A 16,150-nucleotide genomic window follows, 5' to 3' on the forward strand; every position below is an offset into this window, starting at 1 on the left:
ATAAGACCTGGTCTTATTTTAATATAAGACTGGGTATAATATAATGTAATATATGATATGATATGATATGATATGATATGATATATGATATGATATGATATGATATAATCAGACCCAGACTTATATTAATTTTTGTTCCAAAAGATGCATTAGAGCGGATGGTCAGGCTAGGTCTTATTTTTGGGGAAACACAGTTACAAAATATTGGAAACAACCTAAATATCCCTGTGTAGAGGAGAGGTTGAGCAAATTATGGCATGTCCATCCAATGGCGTACTATGCAGCTATAAAATGAATGAGAAAGATCTTTAAATTGATATAGACTGATTTGGAGTACACATGATTTAAAAAGATACAAAAGGGTATCTGGCATTTACCACCATTTGTGTAAGAAAAAAAGGGAAATTCAAATATACAAGTATTTGCTTATTTGTGCTAAACAAAACACAGGAAGCATAAGCCAAGAACTGAGACAGTTACTGCCAAGGGCAATTAGGAATGGGGTAGGAAAAAACTGGGAGCTGTAGGAATGGGGTAGAATATATGGGTTGGGGGAGACAGTTCTTTAATTATACCTACTTGTATAGTTCTGAATTTTAGAACCAAGATGATGTTTACTTTATAAAATGAATGAATTAATAAAATCAACAATGTTGGGGGAAAACCAAAATGGAACCAACAGAAACAAATGAGCCTAATTGTATTCCAAATGAGTAACAACTACACTTAGAGGGAAGGAGGTGAACTAATTCAAAAAACTTTTGAGAACTATATTTTGATTATATACTCTCAGGTTGCATACAAAAAAAAATGTAAACAAAGATTGATTCTAGGTAGTAGGTTTGTTTTCCACAGGGGTGTAGGTTAGCAATTCTGAAATACTTGAAGTATATCCTAATAGCAAATAAGTAGATATGCTGTGGGTTATGGAACCAGGTTTCTGTTTGTTAGAGAAGCAAGTCACAGAAATGTAAAGCGAGAAGACTAGAACGAAGCCTCTGATGTTACACTGAAATTGGAGTTGTCAGTCTGAACTCACAGTTTAAAAATATAATAACAGATATTGAAATAGATATAGATATATATGTGTTTATTTCCTGTCTCTATTCACTGGGATGACCTAGAAACAATGCACTCTAATAATAATAAGTATCCCTAGCGTGCAGATAGTGGTTTCTAAATATCATTCTTCACTGAAAAGAACCAGGGAGCCTTAGGAAAATAACGGATTCCAGAGCTAGAGTAGCGAAAGTTCAAGTTGAGATTAGAACATCTTTGTGTGTGTGTGTGTGCCAATAAGGAAGGAAGTGCTGAAATAGTGATGGAAATATATCAAAAGATCACAGGAACTAGTAGTTTGAAGGGCGCCCACTGGTCAAATCTTGAACACTTGAGCATCAAAATAATGACAGATTACAATCCATGAGTTCTGATATAAATACCTAAATGAATATATAAATAAAGGGGGAGTAAAGGAACAGTATCCAACAGTAAAATATCAAATAGTACATGTAGAAGAATGATGGAATTGGAAAAAAATTGAATCATCACCATAGTAGTAAATGTTTCAATCAAGAATCATCAATAAGGGCCAGCCCGGTGGCTCAGGTGGTTAGAGCTCCATGCTCCTAACTCCAAGGGCAGCTGGTTTGATTCCCACATGGGCCAGTGGGCTCTCAACCACAAGGTTGCCAGTTCAATTCCTTGAGTCCCGCAAGGGATGGTGGGCCCCGCCCCCTGCAACTAAGGTTGAACACGGCACCTTGAGCTGAGCTGCCTCCCGGATGGCTCAGTTGGTTGGAGCACATCCTCTCAACCACAAGGTTGTCGGTTTGACTCCTGCAAGGGATGGTGGGCTCTGCCCCCAAAACTAAGATTGAACACAGCATCTTGAGGTGAGCTGCCGCTGAGCTCCTGATGGCTCAGTAGGTTGGAGCGCGTCCTCTCAACCACAAGGTTGCTGGTTTGACTCCCGCAAGAGATGGTGGGCAGCACCCCCTGCAACTAAGACTGAAAGGACAACAACTGGAAGCTGAACGGCACCCTCCACAACTAAGATTGAAAGGACAAACACTTGACTTGGAAAAAAGTCCTGGAAGTACACCCTGTTCCCCAATAAAGTCCTGTTCCCCTTCCCCAATAAAATCTTTAAGAAAAAAAAAAAAGAATTATCAATAAAGCTAATGGACTAAAAGTATCCTATTGAGAAATTTGATTTTTATATGATCTCAAAGTATCTCTCCATAAAACACAAAATTGCAAAAAGAAAAATTAGTGGACAAACCGAACGGACACCACCATATTCAAGTTAACGTTGCCAGTAATGGGACAAATACCACGTGCTTCCTGACATGATGTACAGCATCTCTTCTGTGTTATTTCTTCCAAAAGGAGCAAAGTGAATCCAATCTTGAGGAAACTTCAGGCAAACCTAAATTGAGGGATATTCTACAAAATGGCAGTCATTAAAGGCTGAGAAACTGTTCTAGAATAAAAGACATGATTACTAAATCCAGTGTATGATCTTGAATTGGAACCTGGAGCAGGGAACATGTTTTTCTATAAAGAACATTAATGAGACAATTGGTAATATTATATTTGAATAAAGTCTATACATTAGATACTATTGTATCAATGTTAGTTTCTTGACTTTGGTAACTGCATTAGTTATGTCTGGAATGTCTTGGTTTTGCAATATGTGCATTGATATATTTAGAGGTAAAAAACAATGTATCTGCTGGGATGGAGAGAAGGGGGAAATGATAAATCCAATGTGATAAAATTCTTACATTTGAGGAAATGGGTAGAGGATATGAAGGAATTCTTGGTAATCTATTTGTAACTTTTTTCTGTAAGCCTGAAATTATTTATAAATAAAAACTTTAAAATATATAAAAATTTACCGTTTACTTTCAAAATCAGGATTAAAATATCTACTTTCGGGATTTGAAATTTTGCTAAAGTCTAAGTTAAATATATAATCTCCAGTTATAATCAAGATAGACAAGTCTCCTAGCACTCGTGGAGCTTGTATTTGTGAAGGGAGAGTATGTTATGGGGAACACAAAATACAGGGGGTGCCAAAAAATATATACACATGACTTGTATTCATCTTTTGTTGTCAGTATATATTGAGTATTACAATTTTAATATAGTTTTTTCCTTTCTTAAAATGTATATACATTTTTGGCACCCTCTGTATATATATAAAAGGAAACAAATGTCATAGTTTCTATTATGTATTTTTATGAAGGAAATAAAATAAGGGGATGGCGTGATAGTGGTAGTCACAGAGATGAATGTGTGGAGTTGGTCAGGAAAGACTTTCTGAGAGAGTGACACTGAATAATGAGAAAGAGCCAATGCTCAAAGGGCTAAGAGAACACCTTGCAAAGGAATCCCTTGGATTTATAATGGATGTGCAGGTAGATACTGTATTAGCAGCCATTTTTGTCTATAGAAATAATATATAACTCAATGCCAACTAGAAAATTATTTCATAGGTTACTGAAGCATGAAAGTCATGGAATATCATTAGAATGACAATTATGATATATGGGACCTATTCTGTTCATCACTATGTAGCTAGGATTCATATTATGCAAATGGTTGAAATTCTCTGACTCAGTTTTATCTTTAACAAAGGGCTGTAAGTAGATAATCTCTAAAGCCTCTTACATATTCAATATTTATGATTTTGCAGTCTTAAAAAATCTCAATATTTACAATTTTACAGTATAACTACGTAAGTAAACATGTAGATAAATTCAACTTGATAATAAAGAATAAATGATATTTTACCATCCTCCATTTTTAGCCATGAACATTCTCTGGGCTAGACCATATTTTGATTTTTAATAAGAAAAAGAGGATATTTCCAGGGCACCAAGAAACAGAAACTTGTCAAAGGATTCCACAAACTCTTATATTTCATATTAAATCCAATATCCAAACAGTACTTCAAGTGTCAACAATACTCCTCCCTTCTCTCTCTTAAACTGATGACTTTTTATCTTATTTAACTAAATAAAATATAAATAATCTATGTGAATCTCTGTATATTCCCAACAGCAAATTTCCAACTATTTGAAATGTGCCAATATTCTCTGCTTTAACTCCTGTTACAGTGAATGAATTATCCCAGTTTCCACCTATTCTCTTAGTAACTTTCCAATATACAAGGCAGTATTGTTAACTATAGTCACCATACTGTACATTCCATCCCCAGAACTTATTTACCTTATAACAAGAAGTTTGTACCTTTTGAGTACCTTCACCCATTTCCATCCCCATCTTCTGCCTCTGGCAACCAACCAATCTGTTTTCTGTTTCTGAGTTCATTTTTAAGTGACATCATACAGTGTTTGTCTTTCTCTGTCTGACTTACTTCATGTAGCATAATGCCCTCCAGGTCCATCCATGTTGTCGTAAATGACAAGATTTTCTTCTTTTTATGGCGGAATAATATTCCATTGTATATGTGTCTATATGTATCACATCTTCTTTATCCATTCACTTGCTGATGGACACTCAAGTTGTTTCCATGTCTTGGCTATTTTAATCATGCTATAATGAGCACGAGGTACAGATAGCTTTTCAAAATAGTGATTTCATTTTCTTCAGATATGTACCCAGAAGTGGAATTTCTGGATCATAGATGATGAGTTTCTTAAGGGCAGAAACCATGCATTAGTTTTCTTAGTATTGCCACTGCATAGCACTATACATGGTAACTGGTAGATAGTCAACAAATTTTAATTAATTGAATTAAATCCACAAGTTAGGATATGGAAGAATGTTCTACTACTCCTTTGTTGGGAGTTAACCTATCCCCCACCCCCCACCCCCACCCCCCACACACGCTAACATAACATGATACACATAAGTAAAGGAGGCATTCTTGTATTATTAAACTCTCATCATCTATACTTAGGCTTTTTTCTTGAGATATGTGCCCGTGGAGCCTTAGAGCTGACTCAGCATATTGCTTGGTGAGAGAATCTGGGAGCCAGCAGGAATCTCCCACCTCAGCAGCTGGTTTCCCAGCCTGTAACAGGTAATGGAGTGTCTGACAGAATGCAAATTAAGTTGTATGGGCGTGGCTATCTTTCCAGAGCCAGTGGAGGCTGAGAGGCTAGAATGTGGTCCATTGATGCTAATTTGAAATGCATGTTAATGTGCTGAATCACGTCAAAGATAAGTTTACTTTCATAAATAGTCCTTCTCTTCCCAGTAAATAGGCTAGAAGAGATGACTCTCTGACAGGAATGAGACTTCAGGACTGGGGCACTCCTAAATGAAGGAGCCTATTTAGTTAATTATGGGGCCAACTTGTGAATGTGCTGCTAGAGGCTAGGAATGAATACTGTCCCTTGTGCGAAAGGACCAGTAGATGATTTTGTCAGCCAACTTCAGCCCTGTCTGTGAAGAGCCCACACTTTCCTGGATAATCAGCCCAACTGTTAGGTCTATTTAGTAATTAGAGAAGCCACATGTTGGTCAGAGCTAACAAGAAGAAGTAGAGAGCAAGGGTGGGGTTTTTTTTATCCCTTTCATCAGGGAATGTTCATGAGTATATGTAAAGTTCTGGGTTGAGAGTTGGACTCACTGGAGGTTCTGAGCACCAGAGGGTTCTGTTCCAGAGTATGCAAAATTAGCTTACTATTCAGCATATGGCATTCTAGCCGTGTTCTGTTCAAAAAATGTTTAAATAATACACACCAAAATTTTTATAGGACTTGACATTTCCTATAGAAAATTCCATATTTAGGACCCATGAAATCAATGCAAGGAATGGCACTCTGTTGGGTAAAGACCTAGTCATTTCTTTCTTTCTTATTCATTACCTTTTACTCTGTACTTGCTAGGTGCTAATAAGAATCTGTATTGTTCCTATATCCAGTTTCCAATATCTGTTGATTGTGCTTCTTAAGGTAAAAAATATGGACGCAGAGTCAGACTACCTGTGAATTCTAGTTGCATATTTATGTGATGTCAGATTCTTTATGTGTAAAATCATACCACTTTATAGGACTGATGTGAAGAAAGAAATATGTTAATACATGTTAGGCATTTAGATCAGTGCCTAGCATAAAGTAATAAAAATTAGCCAATTATCTGCTGAATCTGTCCTACCTTATTTCTCTTTGCTCCCTTAATCTAAGATTTCATTATATTTTTCCTGGATTACAGTTCTCTCCACAAATCTCCTTACCTAGTCTAGTATTTCTCCACATAGGTACCAGCGTAATTGTTTTTTTGAAATGTAAATATGACCATGTCAGTCTCCTGGTTGTATTCCAACTCCCCGTCATGGCGTACAAGACGTCCTCCTTTTCAGCCTTAATCTCCTGCCTGCTTCTTCCATTGTGTTCTTCCACAGCACTGAAAGGCTCTCTCAGGTAAACCCAGGACGGTGGACTCTCTAATGTTTCTATGACTGTCTAAAATATTCTTTCCCTGCTTCCCTACCTGGTGAGCATCTTTCAGATTCATACCCAGGATTTCCCTTTTGTAACCTCCTTTCATCTGTGACTGAGCTAATTGTGTGCTCCTCAGTGTTTCTTGTATTTACTAGTTATAATTCTATTTCACATATTGTACTGTATTATGGCTTCACATGGTAATGGGATAGTTGTTTCAGCTAAGTACCTAAGAAGGTGACAGTACACTCTGCCCAGGTGGAGGGAAGTACCATTTAAAAAGCAGATGTCTGAAATTAGAGACCCAAGCAGTTAGGCAACAACTCATTAGTTACTGAAAACTGATTTATACTGAAATAGATATGGTTCTGAGGCATGGTCTCTCTGAAAGAGGAAATTTAGAAATATTACTTACACCTCTTAATGTTTGAAAAACAAATATGATTTCAAGTGCTTATTGTGAAATGTAAAATTAAATAAGATAAAGCCAGTGCAAAAGTTTTAACAGGAACTGTTGTTTGATTTAGGATATTCATTTGACAGAGATTTCTGGTTGCACCCCAATTCTGTTTTCCCCTTCTGCCTGAGTATGTGTAACTGGAGTCCTAGAAGAAAATGAGTGAGAAGGATCACAGAAAAAATATTGGAAGACATTTTTCAAAATTTGATAAAAGCTATAAAACCTAGAAACAAACTCAACAAAACCCAAGTAGAAAAATAAAAATGTAGGACAGCATAATAAAATTGCTTAAAGCCAGTGATAAAGAAAAAAAATCTTAAAAACAGCCAGAGGAAAACAAGACACATTGTATACTAAGCAACAAAGATGACAATGACAACAGATTTCACATAGGAAACAGCCATGCAAGCCGGAAGACAATGAAGCAACATCAAAGGTGTCATAAGAAAACTGAAGACCAATATCTCACAATTACACAGGTGCAAAATTTTAGCAAGTGGAATCCAATGATGAACTGGAAAGTTAATGCATCATAATCAAGAGATGTTTATCCCAGAAATGCAGGGTTAGAAAATCAGAAAGTATAATTTACCATGTTAACATGTTAAAAATAAAAATAAAAATCTGACTATATGGCAGAAAATGCATTTCTCAAATTCCAACATCCATTCCTGATAAAACTGATAGTTCCTTATGCTGTAAGCACACAGAATTATTTCTTAATTGAGGGGCCTGAGTGAATGAGGGAATGAAAATTGAATGACATGTTGATGAATAGATTCAAACATAGACCTTTATCTGTGTAGTTTGTGAGTCAAATGGTGAAGCAGACTGCTCATTATTTCACATTAGAACTCTTGTAGTATACAGAAACATTTTTCTTAGGCATTTCAACACCTTTTACAGAGTTAACAACTATTGAAGGTTGTTGTTATGTTCTGTTAAGTTGGCTCTGACTCCTGGCAAGTGTATGAATGAGGGACGTCCGCAGTGTCCCGTCCTCACCAGCCCTGCCAGCTCCTGTAGACTCGTGCCCCTGGCTTCCTACTGAAGGTAGATGTCTATTAAAAAAAAAAAAAAAAAGTGATTATATATTAAAACAAGTTCATTTTATTGCATCACTATTTCATCAGTATTTTCATATGGAAAGTTATGAAAGGAAACTTCTTTAATTTTATCAGTGGAGTCTATTAGAATTAATTCAAAATAATTAAATCTTTGTTCTTCACAGCCATTGCAGTACATTGAGCTCCATAGAGACAGCACCAGGGCAAGTGCGAGCCAGACAGTCACTGAGCAACTCTGTGCTCGCTGAGGAAAAATAATTAAACATGAGCAATAAAGATCCTTGGAAGCCAAGAGGCAAAAAGTCATCACATGCATTCTTTCTGCAAACTTGCCAGGACGAGCATGAGAAGAAGCACACAGATGCTTCAGTCAACTTCTCAGAGTTTCTAAGAAGTGCTTAGAGAGGGGGAAGACCATGTCTGCTAAAGAAAAAGGAAAATTTGAAGACGTGGCAAAGTTGGACAAGGCCGGTTACGACAGAGCAATGAAGACTTGTATCCCCTTTATTAAGGGGAAGTTCAAGGATCCCAATGCACCCAAGAGGATTTTTCCTTCTTTTGTTCTGAGTATCGCTCCCAAATCAAGGGAGAGCATCCCGGCCTATCCCCTGGTACAAAGGAGCCAGGAGAGATGTGGAATGACACTGCTGCAGATGACACTCAGCATTATGAGAAGACGCTGCTGGCTGAAGGAAAACTACGAAAAGGATATTGATGCATACTGAGCTAAAGGAAAGCCTACTGTGGCCAAAAAGGGAGTTGTCAAGGCTGAGAAAAGCAAGAAAAAGAGGAGGAAGATGAAGATAAAGAGGAGGAGGATGAATAAGTTGGTTCTAGTGTAGTTTTTGTCTTGTCTATAAAGCATTTAACGCTCCCCCCATACACAACTCACTCCTTTTAAAGAAAAAAATTGAAATGTAAGGCTGTATAAGATTTGTTTTTAAACTGTACCGTGTCTTTTTTTTTTGGTATCATTAACACACTACTGAAATGTGTCTTCAGGTAGCCCTGTCCTGGTGGCATTTTCAATAGTCAGTAACCTTGCCTGGTACAGTATGGAGGTTGTAAATTGGCTGGAAATTTAAAGTCGGCCCTTGTTGGTGCACAGCACAAATTAGCCACATATGGAGTCAGTAGATTTGTTTAATCTCTAGTTGCCTCTGATGCTGCTTATATAAAATAATTGTTGTTCTGTTAACTGAATGCCGCTCTGTAATTGCCAAAATAAAAAATAAAATCTAAAGAAAATAAATTCAGCTATTTAGTTGACATTCTAATTAAATTTTAAAATTTTTATTTAAAAAAGTCTTTGTTTTTCAAAAACGTGCCCTCTTTTAAGGCAAAGAACTGCTGTAGTATTTGAGATACACTGTATTATGCTGTGAAAACAGATTGTATCAGTGGCTTAATACAATAAAATGTTATTTCTCATTCAGGTTACATGTCTAGCACTGGTGAGCAGAGGAGCTCTGATCCACATGGTCACTCAGAGTCCCAGGGTAACAGACTCTAGCATGTCAGTACAGGACCTTCATAATTTCTACATCAAATGAAAAAAGAGAATGGAGAACTCGTGCCCTCTCTTGTTTGTTCTGTCTTAGAAATGTTAAAGAAGTTTTCCCACCTAACTTCCATGGTGTTGGGAAATATGGGGAGTACATGGATATTCAGTGAGCTGTAAATATCTCTGCCACAGTTACAACGGAATCTAGACTCATGCAAGGTAATTATTGGGAGATATAAAAAGTGATGCAAATCAAGGGATTTATTTAAGTTCCAACATCCTTGAAACTTAGGAGGTACCCTCTAAGTATTTAAGTGAAATTAGGTGAATCCTGTCCCTAGATGCATATCTTTCTTTTTCATGAATATTTCTGGGAGACAATTCTCCTGGTCTCTTATGTTTCTGCACATCTTGCAAGCAGAAGAACTAAATTATTTTGTTCTAGACTCTCTTTCCAAAGATTTTTGTAGTGTATAGCCTGGGAAACATAAATGTATTTTATCAGAACAGTACATAAAAATTAAATTTAAAAGGACAGGCATGCTTACTTTCCAATATAAACTATTTTGGTTCCCTAAACTCAGGATTTCCCTCCTATAATCCAGCCCATGGGCATCGACCTGAGCCCATTTGTGTTGCCCTTGTGGGGCTTGAGGCAAGGGAAGCTGCTGCAGAAAATGCTGGCTACTACTATTGCTATAAGTAATAATCTGTCCTTCTTGCTACCCCAGAGACTTGTTTTCTTCCATCAGCATTAATGAGGCTGGTGGGTGAACTTATGATCTTGTAAATAGGGTAAAATCTCAGACCATTCATGATTCTTTTGTAGTCTTGTTACTTGTAGATTCAGGTTACTTGTAGTCTAGTTGTAAGACGTACATAGAAACAATTACAATACAATATAACCACTGAAACAAAATACTGTACAAAATGCAGTGAGACCCTTAAGGAATAAGAGTAGCCTCATCCCCTGGGAGGCTTTACATTGAGGAGATGATATTTCAATTAAAATATGAGATGAATACAAGTTCACCAGATGGTCAAGACTAGGATAAGATGTCTAGGCAGAGAAAAAATCATGAGTAAAAGCCCTGACGTATGGCTTGTTTGAGGAACTGCAAGTTGTTCAGCATGACTGAAGCTTTACGTGCGGGAAGGCAGAGGGATGAATGGTGAAAAGGTTGGCTTGAGAGGTAAGTAAGCAGTGACTGCACTGTGAAGGTTTTTATATGCCACACAGAGGACTTTGGTTATATCCTGTAGGCCATGCAGAACTATTTAGGTGAATTCAAAAAAATCATCATAATAGGAATTTGTGGTAATAAGACTCTCAAGAGGATTTTAAGAAGCAAATCTTACTTTTTCTATAATAATGTTTACTTGGCTCTCCTTTTCACATAGGTCATTCTTTTATTTATGTTGAGAATTATTTTCTTCTAATTAAATAAATTATAATATTGCATATTGCCCTTAAGTTTTGAAATTGCAGCTAGATAGCCAACCTACAACAGAGCTTTATCCTCAAAGGTGAGTTGTATTCATTAGACCCAATGCTAGTGAGAAAAGGGTGTGAGATTTTTTTATTAAATAATAATTATATTAATCCTTTTTTTCAAAAGAGGCATGGTCTTTACTTTTTCTATAATCAATTTTTTCTTTTGGAAGGCTAATTTTTCAGTTTAATTTTTATGTACTGTTCTGATAAAATACATTTGGATTTCTTCCAGTAGTATTTCTGAAAAGATTTAAATTGAAATACAGTTGGCAGCCCATGTAAAAAGTGAGTGTGTCATCTGTGTATGTTACATAGGTTAAATTTAACTTGGTGGTTTAAAAAAAATGTTTACATATTCCTTCAAGATGTGGTGGGTACCTTTCTCCTGAAGAATAGGGTTTTCCTTGTAGTGAGGTAGAGCCCGGCGCTGGAAACCCAGGGCATACATTTGTGAAAACATTCCTGGTATTTGCTCAGGCACTTGCCAAGTCTGTTGAAGAGTGAGACACTGTCTTTTGCTGTTATTGGAATTTGCAAATGTAAGGCAGGTGTCATCTATATAACTGCTGACCTTTTGGCTCTTTTTGTTACTCTGGAAAAGCAATTAAGTAAAGAAAAACAATCTATGAGCAGGTAGGGCACGGCATATCTGACAGAATTGAACTGTGGGTAGCCATGCTGGAGTCACAGAGATGATGTCATAGTATAGCCCCCTCTTACCCTGTAGTGTGAAATATTCTACTGACTCTCAAATGGTGGCTTACCTGGAGCTTTCCTCACCCCTAATTAGAAAACTGTCTCCCTGTTGAGATTTTAAGAATGCTACAAAAGACCTTCTGCCCAGCAATATAGTTTCCTAATTATTTATTGGTCCATACAGGTACATAACATTCCACAACTAGAGGTGAAGTTTAAGGGTACAAATGCCCCTACATGAGGCCTTTTATATATAATACGCCCAGGTGAGACATTTTATGTTTACTACATTGTACTGAAAATGTATTGTAAGAGCAAATTTTGTTGATAGAGGTTGGTGAGAAGGAGCAATCACTTGAGTACCAGATGTATGAGGGGAGAGAATTTGGAAGATACAATAAAGGATAGGTAGATATTCCAAAAACAAATACAACAGTATTAGCTAATGTTTCTTGAGTGCCTATTATATACCAGGAAGTTCTAAGCTCTGTAAATGGCTTATCTTCTTTAACCCACCCAACAACCCAGTGTGGTAGGTACTATTCTTATCCTTCCTTTTAAAGGTGTAGCAACTAAAGCACAGGAAGAGTAAGTCACCTTCCCGAGGTTACGTAATTGGTAAGTTGAGTAATAACTGGGAAGTTACATAATTGAGATTCCAACCCAGCCAGTCTGACACTAGTGCCTGCACTCTTAACCACCGTCCTGTACTTCATTTATATCACAGTTGTGAGCATGTATCTCATGAATTAAAACTCCCGGGTTGGCCCAGTAAGCTACAGTCAATTTACCAAAGGAGTTGTAAGGTAAATAATTATGTCTACTATAAATATATAAAATAATGTGAGGTGATAGAAAGTTCTTCTGTTCCTTCAATGACCTCCTAAGTTCTTCCTTCATCACTGTAAAAAAAAAAATGAATTCAGTAAATGTTTGAATGAATAAATAAGCATCAAGGCTGTAGTTTGGGTCTAAATGTAAGACGTGGCCAACACGCTCATTAAATCTCTTCCCAGAGAAGCGCAGTACCTTAAGCTAGCCAGCATATACTGGGGTGCCAAAAAAAAAAAAAAAAAAGTATACACAGGACTTGTATTCATCTTTTGTTATCGGTATATACCGAATATTATCATTTTAATACAGTTTTAGCCTTTCTTAAAATGTGTATACATTTTTTGGCACCCTCTGTTATTTCTCATTGAGAGAGGAAGGGAGGGAAACTGATGGAAAGGCTTTAAATATATGACAGAGGGCATTCTGGAGTGGGAGACATAGTCCTCTGTTCGGTTTATCTCATGTTCCCTTTTATTGGGGCCAAAACCAGATGGGGTTATTAAAGTGAGTTTTCATCTTTTATATTCCTAAATTTTCCCTTTCTTTGCCATCAAGACCCTTTTCCTCTCATCTAGGAATGGAATTTACCTTCTACTTTGCCCCTGTTCAAGCAAAAGAGTGAGGAAAATGTACTGATAAGTCAAAATGTTTAAGAGCCCAAGTTTTAAAGTCAGACTTGATTTGGAATGCTCACTCTCCCAGTTGCCAAAAGCGTGATCTTAGGCAAGTTATTAATGACTTGGAACCTTGTTTTCCTCTTCTATAAAATATGTCAGATGGGAGTATGTATAGCTGTATGTAACAAAACTCCCAACTGGCAATAGGCTTATTTTCCCCACCCATCCAGAAGTCCAGTGGTAAGCAGCTACTAATTTTGGTGTAGGAGCTTGATGATGTCAGGGCCAGCTTTCCTACCATTCTCTAGGCCATTGCCTAATTCTTTTACCTCAGGGTAACAAACTGATTGCTGCAACTCTAGACATTTCGTTTTGTTTAAGGCTGGAAGAAGATGGAAGTAGCAATACTGACGTCTTTTCTTTCTTCCTCTCTCTCTCTCTCTCTCTCTCTCTCTCTCTCTCTCTCTGTCTTTCTTTTTAATGAGGGAAGCAAAATATTCTTTAGAAACATAGGTTTCTACTTATGCTCCATTGGCCAGAACTGTGTCATATGGACACTTGTACCAAAGGAGTTTGGGAAAACAAGCATTTAGCTCTCCCAATGGGATTTCAAAAGTTGGTGAGTCAGTCAAACATTTATGTTGCAAAAGAGCATAGTAGAATCTACCTCATAGGTTAGGTAAATATTAAATTAGGTAATATTATATAAAATGCTAATTCTGTGCCTGTTATATAGGAAGTACTTAATAAAAGGCAGCTGTACTTATTATTGTTATTCTTTATATTGTTATTACCATTACCACAAAAGGTAATATAAACCTTGCATAGACTGTCATCTGGATAAAACTCAGAGTCACAGATCCTCCTGTCTTTCATTTTCTGTCCAATCTCCTCTCTGGCTGCTTTTTCATGCTCGATACAGTAATCACTGCTTTAGTAAGAACTAAGTGCTTGGAGTTCTTCCCCATACAAACCGGCCTGCTTCTGCTTTATTCATATCTGCCCTGATCCCTACAGTGACCTTTCTATTCTTATTGACTTATCTAGTGCAGACCCATCCTCTAAAACCTGCAGAGGTTTTAACCTCTCTGGCGACTCCCAGCCCCACCCCAAGTGGGGTTAGTGCCCCCCTTCAATGCTCCCCAGTAACCTGATTACATCACGATCATAGATTTTACAAGAGTGTATGGGAATTTTCTCTTTACCTGATGGCATCCTGTAGTGGGCTCTGAATTTCTGGAGGTCGAGACCAGCTTTCCTTCTCATCTCGGTGTTCTCTAAATAGTTGACAGTCAGTACGTGTCTGTTAAACACAACTGAAGAGACACCTTGTGTCTTCTATAATTTTCATTGCCCTCCGCCCAAAGCTCTTCATAAACATTTTTCTCATCTCTCCTCTTTTTCTTTCCCTCTCTCAGGGGATAATGATCATCTTTTCAAGAAATAATAACGAGATCATGATTTATTTCTTGGTGTTTTGGAAAGCAAACGTTTACTTGGATAGCTGTTGATTCTGACTGCCAGCAGCAAGGAGTTAAAAATGGAGCTACGTAAACTCACTAGAGAAAGAATCTCTGTGCTTTGGGTTTTCTGATAGTTCAATTGCCATGGAAACAGCCTTCCCCCTGTGTTAGTTCATTAGGGTTTTTTTCTTTTTTTTTCCCTTAAATAATTTGGAGGACAGCCATGGTCCACAGTAGACTACTTCGTGGAAAAGATCGTGCGTGACATCCCCTTCCTTACGCTCCACTCTGCACCAAACAGGAAAGCAGCAGTTCTTCAACAGAACGCATTACATTTCAGATTGCACTATTATAGCAAGTAATGCATTTGACAAAAGAAAGTCTTCTTGCTGGAGTATGTATATGAAGGAAGAACAGGAATAAATTTTCTAAATCAAAACCATTCTAATAGGTATTATTTAATCTATGTAGTTAGGTTACAATCCTTTTTTTAATTAGTTTCAGATGTTACAATCTTAATAATATGTATATCATGTACAAGTACCACATCTTCCAAAGGGGAAGAATCAGCTTTCCATGGTATTGTCCAGGGAAGTGAATTTGCTGTCCCCTGGGAATATATGAGATGAAATACAGATAACAAAAATCTTTTTGTAGATGGCTGAAGTTACGTTTTCAGCTAGATTGGGGGGATTTCCACCCCCTGAAATAGGAAGAGTCACAGGAATGTGTTAAAAGTTCTCATCTGAGTTTGATCAGGGCAGACTGGTCATAGTGGATTCATTCAAATTACAAACTATTTTTACGGAGAAATCTCTTGAATATTGTGGTATATACCTGAGTTTCCTACCAAAGGAAGTAGAAAAACGTATCCCTTTCATCCTGTGAGACAGAGATTAGTAACAACTCGACTACAACTGATTTAAAATGTGACTATTTGACTTTAAAGAAGTTCAATCTGCCATGGGCACACCTACAAATTTGGTAAAGTGGGCCTCCCCTTTCATATTTTCTGTAAATTGAATAATTAGGGTCATTTCTTACTTTATTAAAAATTGTTTCTAGGAAAGGATCTGAAAGTGATTGAACAAACTGAAGTCCAAATGATTGTTAATAGCTAGGGAATTTTCACTTGAAAAAGAATCAACATCTTTAATTTAAACTAGAGTAAAATTTGGGCGTGAGAGAAGTGGTTACAGTCCCCCTTAGCTGTAGTTCATGATCATGCCTTCCGACTTGTGACGTCTGAGAAATTATGTATCATTCTAAATTCACATAATTCCAAAAGAATGTTGGATTCTCACAGAAATGTAGCAGCCTATCTGGTCAATAATGCTTCTCTAGGCAAAAGATAGATTCTTAAGCAAGGTTGTAGAGTTGAAACAGTTTTCCATGCACTTAGGCCTGTAAAAAATAAATCTTGTGAAAAATCAGAGAAGTCCTATTAACATTGCTGTGTTTATGTTGGTAGAAGCTTTTCTGCTGACCTTAGTTGTCATATCTCAGCTAGTATTTGGAATATATTTCAAATGATTAGAAAACAAATGCCAATGAATTACTAAATCAATTTAATACCAATTGCTAAAACATGG

General features: G+C 37.0%; 1 pseudogene; it reads left to right on the plus strand.

Moving 5' to 3' along the window:
• Positions 1-8,213: 8,213 nt before the first annotated feature.
• LOC109450189 (high mobility group protein B1) lies at positions 8,214-8,775 on the plus strand (annotated as a pseudogene).
• The last annotated feature ends 7,375 nt before the right edge of the window (positions 8,776-16,150 follow it).

This window comes from Rhinolophus sinicus, linkage group LG03, assembly GCF_036562045.2.
Source record: "Rhinolophus sinicus isolate RSC01 linkage group LG03, ASM3656204v1, whole genome shotgun sequence".
In the NCBI taxonomy this organism is placed as follows: domain Eukaryota; kingdom Metazoa; phylum Chordata; class Mammalia; order Chiroptera; family Rhinolophidae; genus Rhinolophus; species Rhinolophus sinicus.